Genomic DNA, 12,961 nt, shown 5'->3' on the forward strand with positions numbered 1-12,961 from the left:
CGGCGTGTGCCACCACACCTGGCTAATTTTTGTATTTTTAGTAGAGACAGGGTTTCACCATGTTGGCTAGTCTGGCCTTGAACTCCTGGCCTCAAGTAATCTGCTCCATTCTACCTCCCAAAGTGCTGGGATTACAGGCATGAGCCAATATGCCCAGCCAACGTTATCTATTAATAACTCTTACTATTAACATTTGTTGAATATATGAGAGACTGATATAAGATTTATTCTTACATCTAAGTACTGTTTATCTGAGTGTCTGTCATGGTACCTGTTCCCAGGAAGTTTGTAGTCTGGTAGGAGAGGTATATACACACAAAAAGTAACAAAGCAATAAAATAACTGTAGCCTGTATTGAATGCATTAGGGAAACAAACAGAATGCTGTGATATGAGAGAGAACAGAGTGCCATTACTAAAAAGTGCTGGCACCGGAGCTAGGCTGCCTCGGTTTGAATCCCATCTCTATTACTTGCCAGCTGTGTGACCTTGAGCAACTTATCTAACTTCTCTGTGCCTCCATTACTTCAGTAAATAGAAAATATAGTTTCTCTGAGAACTAAATGAGTTAAGATTTGTGATGTGCTTAAAATAGTGTCTGGCCTAAAATAAGTATGATGTACTAGCAGACTTGATAATGCAAGGACTCATGTGAGTGAATTTCTTTCTTATGAAACTAATTCCTAATCTGACAATTTCGTGATGAGGGATGTATACTTTGAGGGACAATGATGTGCTGAAGCCAGCTTGTACTAGTCCACAAAAACCAATGTTTCTCCCCTCTTCTCCAAACGCTGCATTCAGTGACTTAAAACACTTCCCCCAGACTATGCATTCACTGATAGCTTGAGATTGGCCATGGCAGGAGCATTCATACCACAAAATTGATAAATGCTACCTGCCAATCAGGGCTTTTCTTTTTTCCTCAAAGAATGGATTGCCAAATATTTACCGGCACACCACTGGTAGGTACATTTAGTAGAGGGTAATGGGGAGCTGGAGTTCTTCCCAGTAGTTCCAAACTGATTACACCTATCATGATATATTTGTGAAATACACATTTGTTAAGAAATTCTAAAACATCTCATGTAAATGTGTCCATTATACCAGGCCCAAAGACACTGAGGCTCATTTGCCCAGAAACTGGCAATGCCACGGAAAGACAAGGCCGTGATGACTGCCATTAATCATGGGCCACAGACATAAGCTATTCATCAGCTGAATACTCTCTCTTGACAAAGCGCGTGCAATTGGGGTAACTTCTGCACAGGGCAGGGATGCCTCGGGACAGGGCTGCAGGAGCCAACCTCTGCACCTGATGGAAAATGAAATACACATTGACCCGATTACTTAAGCAATCACTATAAAAATAGAACTTAATGTAAGAATAAACCTGTTTAATCATCAAGTATTCAAATTTATTTTAAAGAAAGGTAAAACTACAATAAATATTAAAATAATACTTAAATGTAAATATCTAATGAAGTATTAAAATAATATTTAAATTAACGTAAACATCAAGGTACAGATTGTGCTTTTTCCCACTTCACGTGATCTATTAAAAACTATTACTATTGGCCAGGTGCAGTGGCTCACTCCTGTAATCCCAGCACTTTGGGAGGCCGAGGCGGGCGGATCACAAGGTCAGGAGATTGAGACCATCCTGGCTAACACGGTGAAACCCTGTCTCTACTAAAAATATAAAAAATTAGCCGGGCGTGGTGGCGGGCGCCTGTAGTCCCTGCCACTCAGGAGGCTGAGGCAGGAGAATGGCGTGAACCCAGGAGGCGGAGCTTGCAGTGAGCCGAGATCGTGCCACTGCACTCCAGCCTGGGCGACAGAGAGAGACTCCGTCTCAAGAAAACAAACAAACAAACAAAAAAAAACTCTTACTATTTAACATTTATTGAATATTTATTAAATGTCCATCTTTTGAGTGTTTTATTATGTATTAACTCATTTAATCCTGAAAAAAAACCCACAAGAGAGTTACTATTATTGTTTCCATTTACCAACAAAAAAATTGGGGCCCCCAAGAGATTAAGTAACTGGCTCAGGGCTTTCAGCTGGTAAATGCGCAAACCAGGACACAAGCCCGGAGTATCTGACTTCAGCACCTTTGCACTGTGCCAGTGGTGATGATAATGCCGAAAGACCCAATCCCGAAGGCCATAATCCCAAATGCTGAAATCCCAAAAGATCAAAATCCCTGAAGTCTAAATTCCTAAAGTCTAAAATCCCTACTTAAATCCCCAGACCATGACAGATTAGGAATTAGGTGCCACCAATGTTTCTAAAAGTACATTTCAAGGAGTTACCAATGAAGTCTGTTTTTTTCCATTTTTTCCATTTGCTTTTCGTGGAAAATTCAGTTGAGTGGATTGGCTATGTGATCAGGCAATGACAAAAACTTCAGTTAAAAATGCATTATTTGCTTAGATTGGTATTCCTTCTAGCTGATGAAATTTCAGGAACTTTTAATGAATTAAAGCTGCATTTGCCTGAAGAAGCCAGCAAAGTTACTGACAGGTTTGAAAATAATTATATGCACATTAGGATAAGAAGTCACTTACACAAGGTTGTTACTATTCCATCACCAGTATTGTTTCTGCCATATTTGTGGTGTGTACAGGAGTGCATGCAGAATGAATTTCCACATACTGAAAACAACACAGAAACATGGCATAAAGGATGGGTAAATTTAATTGAAAATGCTTATGTCAGTGTATATGGAATCATAGAAGAATTTCAAAAAGAGTAGCACCACGTAGACAATAAATGTGAACCTATTTCCCAAGGAGACCCATGCTATGAAAGATAAAAAGCAACGATTAAAGCAACACAAGGCTTCAAAATGTAGTTAATAATTGTGAAAGCCAACCAGCTCTTAAAGACTACCTCCTTGCAACTGCCATAATCTATCCCTGTAAGACTTTTTCATATGTTGAATTTTCATTTATTTTTTTTGATAGGGAGGGATGTTTTTTATTTTTGTAGTTTTTTTTCTCCACTGTTTTATTTTATTTTATTTTTTGAGATGGAGTCTAGCTCTTTCACCCAGGCCGGAGTGCTGTGGCGCTATCTCGGCTCACAGCAAGCTCCGCCTCCTGGGTTCACGCCATTCTCCTGCCTCAGCCTCCCCAGTAGCTGGGACTACAGGCGCCCGCCACCACGCCCAGCTAATTTTTTGTATTTTTAGTAGAGACGAGGTTTCACCGTGTTAGCCAGGATGGTCTAGATCTCCTGACCTCGTGATCCGCCTGCCTCGGCCTCCCAAAGAGCTGGGATTACAGGCGTGAGCCACCGTGCCCGGCCTTTTCCACTACTTTAAATTGTCAGCATTACTTTTTACATTCACTTTTTACATACTTCTTACATTACATTACATTTTACATTCACTATGTATTTCACTTTTGCATTGTTTCCAACACTGGAGGTATAAACGGTGTAAAGACATTTGGAGAGTTCTAATTCATTTTATGCATTTTTGGCAAATTTGACTCCACAAAAATACATTATCATAATGTTAACTTTGTGTGTAAACATTATGTATACACATAAGAATGTTGAAATTTCCTCTATAAATGAAGAGATGTCCTTTCTGTACATCTCCATGTTGGAGAGATAACAATCGGTGATCTGCTCTTTGGGCAACTGCATTTGCTGTTTGTGACCCATTGCAGTTTTTGATGGGTCTTGTCAAAAGGCTTAGGCTGTCCATTACAGTATTTCAGATGATCACATTTATATAAGCAATTTCTTTATGAATACGGTTCATGTGTTATAGATAGCCATTATATCCATACAACTGTCATTAGTATACCTGAGTGCTTATGCTTGCAAAAAATATGTATGTTATCATTACATATTTTATTGTATAAAATGGTCTATGAAATGTTCTGTCATGTTTTTATGTTTCTCAAATAAATTTCTGATTAAAATGTAAATATACATCTTTTAAAGAATTTTTAGGGTTACATTTTACAGTCATATTTTTGAGATTTTGATCTTTCCAGATTTCAACATTCAGGATTATGGCATTTGGGATGGTATCTTTCTGCATTATGGCCCAAACTCTCAATATGCAATACCACCTCTCAGATGCTTTTCTCCAGTGCAAACAAGAGAACAAATGTCATTTCTATTATTGTGATACAACTGGTATTGGAGAAATTATATCTGCAGGCAAGAGTACTTCCTAACACTGAATCACGGAACAGGGCACTCTTACCCAGACACAGGCAGTGCTGAGCAGGGCCTGGGCCACCTAGGGAGTAAGAATCAGGATGGTCCCCACCCTCAGGGTTGTGCTAGTGCAGAGTTGGCCCCGAAAGTGAGTGCCTCCTTAAATTTTGCTCCCAAGTCCTGGCCCTAGTGCTGGGCCACCACAGGCCTATTGGCCTCCTTGGTTTCATAAGCATACCTGCCAAAAAAGAAGACTATAAAAGCCAGAGAAAGAAAGAAGTAGAAGCCAATGGGCTGGAAAATCCACAAGCAACATTCCTGATAGCCAGCTGCACAACCAGAGGCCAGGGGCAGACAGAGGAGCCTGGGGGCGGGGCCTGTCCTGCTTCCCAGCTATTAAGCAACTCAGGCTGTTCTTTTGTTTTGTTTTATTTCTTTCCAGCTTGCTTTATTGAGGTATAATTGACAAATAAGAATTGTACATATTTAAGGTTTTGATATACGTATACATCGTGAAATCATCACTACAATCAAGCTAATTCACATATCCTTTACCTTACATAGTTACTATTTTTTTCATAGTGAAAACACTTAAGATCTAATTGTTTACCAAATTTCAAGTATGCAGTATAGTATGATTAACTATAGTCCCCATGTACTGTACATTAGGTCTCCAGAATTTATTCATCTTATAACAAACTGCAAGTTTGTACCTTTTCACCAACATCTCTGTATTTCCTCTCCTCTTTACCCCTGGCTGCCATCATCCTACTCCTGTATCTGAGTCTAACTTTTTTAGATTCCACATATGAGTGAGATCACACAGTATTTATCTTTCTGTGCCTGACTTATTCCACTTAGCATGGTATCCTCCCAGTTCCTCTGTGTTGTTGTGAATGGCAAAATTTCCTTTATTTTAAGGCTCAACAGTATTCCATTGTATATATAATCTACACTTCCATTATCCATTCATCCACTAATGGACATTTAGGTTGATTACACATCTTGATTATTGCAAATAATGCTGCAATGAACATGGGAGTGCAGATAATTCTTTGACATACTAATTTCATATCCTTTGGATATATACCCAGAAGTGGGAATCCTGGGTCATACAACAGTTCTATTTTCAATTTTTTGAGGAACCGTCATACTGCTTTTCATAATGGCTGCACCAACTTACATTCCCACCAACAGGGTGCAAGGGTTCTCTTTTCTGCATATCTTCACCAACACTTGTCATCTCTTGTCTTTTTGATAATAGGAATTCTAACAGGTGTGATGATATCTCATTGCAGTTTTAATTTGCATTTCCCTGATGATGAGCAATGTTGAGCATCTTTTTATAATCTGTTGACCATTCTTAATGAGCCCAGGAAAGGAACACCCCCCCACTGCTCACATGTACAGCTGCCTTCCTGTCATTGTCAGGCACCACTCCCACTGTCTCCTACTGCCAGCCTTCATCTCAGCACCAGCACTTTCTCTTCAAACCTTGTTCTCATAGCTCCAAAGAAGGAGCTCTCTCTCTTCCTTCTCCCCCTCAGGCCTTTGCAATGCTCATTCCGTTTCTATAAATTGTTCATTATTCACAATGGTCCCTGAGCTCGTTCTAAGGTCAGAAAAAGATTAAAGGCTGCTGAAGAGGGTGCATGAAGGCTGGAAAAGACCATGGTGCCATCTGTGAAAAATTCTTGCTCTTGGATGTAGTTTATTCAGCTTTTGGATAAAACACCAATGTTACACAGATATCAAAATAACACAGGAGAATGGGGTCACGGAAACCAAGGGCAATCAACTGTATGGTCTTTAGTAAGCCACCTCCCCCTTCTGGGCCTCAGTTTCCTCCTTAACATAAGCAAGACACAGATGCAGCAGAAACTAAATAAACTCCAACCTTCCTTATAATTCTAAAATTATGAATCCTTAAGCCTAGATATTCTATAATGGATCTTTTAACTCCAAAATTTTGTAATTCTATGATTATTCTTTCCAAGAGAAATTTAAATGAGCCTGAGGGTCTGCATAGACAGCTGCCCTGGAGATTTGTAGACTCCTGGGGAGAATACAAATGCTCATCCTATCTGTCCATCATCAGATCTATCTCAAGGACCCATAAAGAATGGATGGTGAAGCTCCAGGTAATGCTGTGTCCTCCTTCTTTGGCATCCATAGCAAGATATTTTCCTGCTACTACAACTTCCCGTCTAACTGTTCCTTCCTTCTTTTCTGCAGCAATTCCATATTGAATGCCCACCATGTGGCAGACACAGGGGAACAAGTGGACAATGAAGGAAGAAGTAGTCTATTTAGACCCTAGGCAAAGAAGCGCATGCAGGGAAGAGCTGCCTCCCTCTGTCCCTCTCTGGTTCCTTATCTCCTAAACACAGCTGCTCCTCAAAGAGCTGGCCCTACTCTCACTCACTTCACAAACTTTCATTGAGCATTTACTACATTCTGGGCATTGTGCTAGGCTCAGGCGACTCAGAGATAAATAAGGCTCCATTTTGATCCTCTCAACCAATCAACCTCCTGTAAAGAGGTGTTTGCTAGATATGGAAACAACCTAAGTGTCAATCAACCAAAGACTGGATAAAGAAAATGTAGTGTATATACACCATAGAATACTACTTGGCCATAAAAAAATAAAATAAAATAAAGTGTTTTGCAGCAACTTGAATGGAGCTGGAAGCCATCATTCTAAGTGAAGTAACTCAGGAATGGAAAACCAAATACCATATGTTCTCACTTATAAGTGGAAGCTAAGCTGTGGGTATGCAAAGGCATACAGAGTGGTATAATGGACATTGGAGACTCAGAAGGGGGAGGGTAGGAAGGAGAATGAGGAATAAAAAACTATATGTAGAGTAGGATATACACTATCCAGGTGACGGCTGCACTAAAATCTCAGGCCTCACCACCACACAATTCGTCTATGTAACCGAAAACCACTTGTGCCCCTAAAGCTATTGAAATTAAAGTATATATAAAAAAGTGTTTGTTGGAAGCCTATGGGGAAGTCAGGCAATTGAACAAGACAGGTATATAATTATAGTTGCTACTCAGTGCAATGAGAGCTGTAACGGAAGAGTGTTTAAGCAGGGAAAAGGTAAAGAGGCAGCACAGAGATGGAACAATAGGCTCTGCTCTGGGTGGACTGAGGAAGGCTCCTAAGAGGACATGGTTGGTTTTCCATAAGGGCAAGGAAGGGAAGAGAATTTCAGCACATCATGTACAAAGGGGTAAGGTAGTTTGGCAACTTCAGGAAAATGATAGAATATGCTGTGTGTGTGTTGTGTGTTGTGCAGGAGTAGGTGACAGGAGGCTGAGCTGGAGGAGTGTGCAGGGCACAGCCCATAGAGCTACCTGGTGGGGCTGCCAGGGAGTTTGGACCTAAGCCTGTAGGCAACAGGGAACCTTATTCCCAGGGGAAGGGAGGTGAGATGTGTGTCTTGCCTCAGCATGTACATCAGTTTCCTAGGGCTGCCAAGACAAAGTACCCCAAGCCAGGTGGCTTAAAACCATAGAAATTTATTCTCTCCCAGCTCTGGAGGTCAGACATCTGAAATCAAGGTGTGTGCAGGGTTGGTTCCTTTTTGGAGGCTTTGAGGGAAAATCTGTTTCTTACCTCCCTGCTAGCTTCTGGTTTCTGACAGCAATGTCTAACATTCCTGAGCCCAGGGGAGAATACCTCATGGAAAGGGAAGCATGCTGACAATATGATCTGGGCAAGCCAAAGATATGAGGACATATAAGGGGCAAACAAGCCAAGAAAGCCTGTTTGTTGGTCTCTGTGATTGTTCATTTTATGGGTAAACCTCACTGGGTCACAGGGTCCCCAGATATCTGGTCAAAAATGATTCTGGGTGTGACTACGAGGGTATTTCTGGATGAGATGAGCATTTGAATCAGTGGACTGAGTAGAGCAGATTGCCCTCCCCATTGTGGGCAGCCTCATCCAATCAACTGAAGGCCTGAATAGAACAAAAAGGCCGACCCACTTGTGAGTAAGAGGGACCTCCTCCAGCCTGACTGCTTGGCTTGGGATGTCAGCCTTTTCCCACCTTTGGACTCATACTGAAGCATTGGCTCTTCCTGGGTGTTGAGCCCGGGTTTTCATACTGGAACTTACACCATTGGCTCTTCTGACACTCCAGCTTGCCAGCTACAGATATTGGGACTTCTCAACCTCCATAACCACATGAGTAAATTCCTTATAATAAATCTCTTAACACACACACACACACACATACACACACACACACACAACCTGCTAGTTCTGTTTCTCTAGAGAATCCTGACTAATACAGTTTTACAGAGAGAGAATAGAGAGAAAGCACAGGACTTTTAAGACACAGTTGAACCCCATGAACCTCCTTGAAATTCCTTACTTTTGGGGGCGGGGAAGATTCCAGATGAGAAAGCATTTGCATCCCCACTCCATTCTCTCTGTCCAACTATCAGGCTGGACTGACTTATCCATTCCCATATCAACTCCCTCCTCTCCCACTGCTGTCTTGCTCTGAGGATGCTGTGAGCAGATGCAGCCTCCAGCAGAATCCTTAGTGGGCAGAGACAAAAGAGTGTGTCCCCCCCACATCCCAAGCCACTGTCATCACCACTCTCCAAACGCTGGCCAATGGGCCATGCCATAAAGCAGCTACCGGCCCTCAGGATGAATCAAAAGGAAAGCTACTCCCTCCCTCGTGCCTGGGCCTTTGTCCTACCCCAAGTGGAGATGGCAGAATGGTTAAACCCAGCAGATTTCCTAAGACGGTAGTGCTTTAAGGCGACTTTCATGTGCCCTTTCCTTTACATTTTAATGGCACTCTAATGTTGAATTAAAATGGAATTCCTATGGAAATGTACAATGTCTAAATCAATACTTGCTGATTAGCGTCACGAGGATGAATATCAAAAGATGTAATAGCAATGTCGAGGCCCAAACCGGGGTGAATAAAGCCACCTGTTTCCATTAACTCAAGCCTGACTAATGCTAAATTACAATAAAATATCTAGGAAATTCTGGCCAGAGCCACTTTAAAGCCCACAAAATGTAGCCTAATTAGCACTATGATGACAAATGCAGGAGGAATTCATTATGCCCAAAGACTCTTTATAAAGTCCAATTTTACAAACTCTTCCTTTTTTTGCCAACACGATGCCTAGAAGGCTACGGGTGGCTTAAATACCACTATGCAACTGCTTTTCCAGGTGCTGAGCTAAGTCAGGCTCCATGTGGGCATCAGAGAGTGAGTAACAGAGGGAGGAGGGGATTTGTAACTCCCCTTCTCTCTTAGTCATAGCAATCAATCTGTCTGTGCATCTCTATGTGTCTATCTATGTATTATGGTTTAATTGTTATGAGTGCAGACTCTCATGCCAGACATTCAGGCCTGCACTCTGCCTTTTTCTACTCAGGTAACCTTAGTAAGGTTACCCTGTACCTCAGTTTCCCCAAATGAAAAGGAGGATAACAATAATACCCTCTCATAGGGTAGGTATGAATATCAAATAAGTTATTACATTCAAAGGGTCTTCAGTAGTGCCTACACAAAGCAGCACATGGCAAGTGTCAGCTATTTTGTGTTCTATTTTTACATCTGCTTTTTTAAAAATTTACTACAGAGGCTGTAGGCTAAAAGAGAAGGCATTTAGACAACTCTGCCCTGCCAACACTTCCCTGCTCAGAATCACACAAAACCACAGGATGTTATAGAAGAAAGAAACCTTTTAATGGAGAACATGTAATTCAATCCTTCTCATTTACAGATGAAGAATCGGAGGCCCGGGTAGGGGAGGAGACTATCTAAGGGTCACTCAGATAGTTCTGTTCCATTTAAACATTTATCAAGTGCCTCCTGTGCCTAGACCATATGCTCATTACTAGACTACAATGATGAATTAGTCCCTGTTCTTAAGCAGCCTATCATATTGTGAGAGAGACAAACACATCCATAAAACGGGTAGATATAAGGTGGCAGGGAAAGTAAGTGACAGAGAGAGGCAGATATTAACACAGAGACTGTGAGGGCAGAGGAGACCACTGAGTCCAACCTGCAGATTTGGAGGAAATGTCTCAGAGAAGATGAAGCTTGAATTTGCTTCTGGAGGAGAATGAGTTAGCCAGGCAGTCAAAGGGAGAAAGATCTCATTCTGTGCAAAAGCACAGGTGTGCAAGACAAAGGTGAATATGGGGGAATCACCAGCAGTCTGACAACATGGGAACATATAGCACAAGAATGGGGAGTGTCAGGAGATAAGATTAGATAAGGCTTTTATGCCTTAGCAAAGAGATTGGAGTTATTTTTATAGATAACAGAGAGTCATTGAAGGTTAAGCAGGGGAGTAACATGTTTACATTTAATTGGAACATTCTGCTTTCATTTGGGGAGTGGATTTTGAAGGACTAATATGGAAAGAAGGATTTCAAAAGGTAGCTGATGTCAATGAGCTGTGTAAGACCTCATGAGGATCTGAATGAGGGCAGCTGAAGCAGAAGTGGAGAGAGGAGGGACAGATTTGAAAGCTGTTTAAGAGGCAAAGTAAGCTGGACTTGATTAGATGTGGAGGATGGGGAAGAAAAAGGAGTATAGGATGATTTCAAGTTTCTCACATGGGTGACAAGATGGATGGTAGAATTATGGGTTGAGAAAGTGGGATGATAGAGGAACAAGAAACAGGATGAGAAAGTCAGGGAGAAAGGAAAGTTCTGCTATGACCAGAGGCAGCTGGAGGGCAAGAGTGCTCTCCGAAAAGAGATTAGGGCTAGAGAGAATGATCTCAACATGCATGGAGTCCTTAATACAGGGAGTTACCAAGACCTTTCAAAAAACATTTACCGGTCGGGCTCAGTGGCTCAGGCCTGTAATCCCAGCACTTTGGGAGGCCGAGATGGGCGGATCACGAGGTCAGGAGATTGAGACCATCCTGGCTAACATGGTGAAACCCCATCTCTACTAAAAATACAAAACAATTAGTCAGGCGTGGTGGTGGGTGCCTGCAGTCCCAGCTACTTGGGAGGCTGAGGCAGGTGAATGGCGTGAACCCGGGAGGCGGAGCTTGCAGTGAGCTGAAATCGCACCACTGCACTCCAGCCTGGGTGAAAGAGCGAGACTCCATCTCAAAAAAAAAAAGCATTTACCGAAAGAATAATAAGGGATGAAGGCCTTATTTTTGAGGAGAGCATATTTAAGGGAGAGGTTGAGGTGTCTTCTGTGAACAAATCAAAGAGAGATCACTGGAGAGGTGCAAGCCAAATCAAAAGAGACAAGTCCCACAGACAGCAAGTGAGTAGATATCCTTGATCACAACGTTAAATGCAGAAACGATTTCTGAGAACAAAGGGCTGACAAACATAATGGGTGTGGAAGAATGAGCCTGGCCTCATATTGACCTTGACGAGGGCCACCTAAATGGACCAGTGAGGAAGATCAGACTGAAAGTGGGTTGAGGAGTCATTAGGTTGTGAAGTGGTGGAGACAATGAGTGTAGATATCTATTCCAGAAACACAAGATTTTTTCAGGAAGATGAGAGACTGGTTGTTGGTTGGAAGAGGATTTAGAGTCAACAGAGGGATTTTATGAAGAGGGGAGAGACTTAGGCATGTTTATTAGCAGAGGACAAAGAGCCAGGAGAGAATAAAAGGTTGAACACACAGTAAAGAAGGAGGCTGTTGTTGAAATAAATTTCTACGGGAGCAGGGAAGAATGGCATCAAGAGCCACAAGCATTAGGGAACTGGGAACCAAAAAGGGACAACTCATCTACAGACCCCAAAGGTAAGAAGCTGAACATAAAGAAAGAGTTGATAAATTTGAAGGAGTGTGGTAGTGGAGGGGGTAGGAAGTTGAAGATTTTATTCTCAAGGGCTTCATTTTTTAAGAAAGTAGAATCAAGTTTGTGGTGCTGCAAGTGTGGAGTGGGGTCTAGTAATGGACTTAGGGAGAGAAATCACTGGGTATAAAGGGATCATCAAGAAATGCAGAGAGTCCAGCTGAGGTTAGTGGCCAAGCTGGGATTCAAGCCCAGTTCTACAGATTCTCAGAGGACGACAGCTCTGTTGCAGCATTAATCTTCAGGGTTTGTGATATTTTCATACCATCGGTTTCTAGTTCCTCTATTTCTCATCAAATTCCAAAAGAAGTCATTCTGTGTCTGCACAGCTTAGGAAAAATTCCCAGAACTGTTGCTGCCCAGCTCCTTGTTTGAACTTTAGTTTATGTCAAGTAAGGCTATTTTCAACCCTGTGTACAATGTAGATATTAAGTCTGAGAAACAGAAGCCCTCCATCGCCTCCGTGTCCCAAGATAAAATTAGCAGGCCACTCAATGTATCTGCTGCTCTGAAACCTACAACAACTCAAACTTCTTCACATCACCTCTTTTCCCCCACTTTTGCCATGGAATAGATCCCACCACGGAAAATCAGAGCCTGTATTAGGTCTCAGCAATCTGGGAGACCAGTGCACGTCAGGGCACAATGCCTGACAGTTGATTTATTAGCGGCACCCACAGAGGTTAAAGGCAACCCAAAATTCGTCTGTAAGCAGAGAGCCACAATTAGTGACTTTTCTCAAAGCCAAGAGACAGCTGGTGGTCTGCTTTCTTCCCTGTGGACTGAGATCCTGGGGACTGCAACAGTTTCCACAGCACACTGCAAGCAGAAGCAGGCAGGACACAGATGATGGTGCCCAATTCAGGGAGTAATTTCTGGGATTGAGGGTGATGTGGTGGAAGAATAAGAGTGAGTCCCCCAGAATTACTGTGACTTAGCAT

Source organism: Pongo pygmaeus, chromosome 10 (assembly GCF_028885625.2).
Source record: "Pongo pygmaeus isolate AG05252 chromosome 10, NHGRI_mPonPyg2-v2.0_pri, whole genome shotgun sequence".
NCBI lineage: Eukaryota > Metazoa > Chordata > Mammalia > Primates > Hominidae > Pongo > Pongo pygmaeus.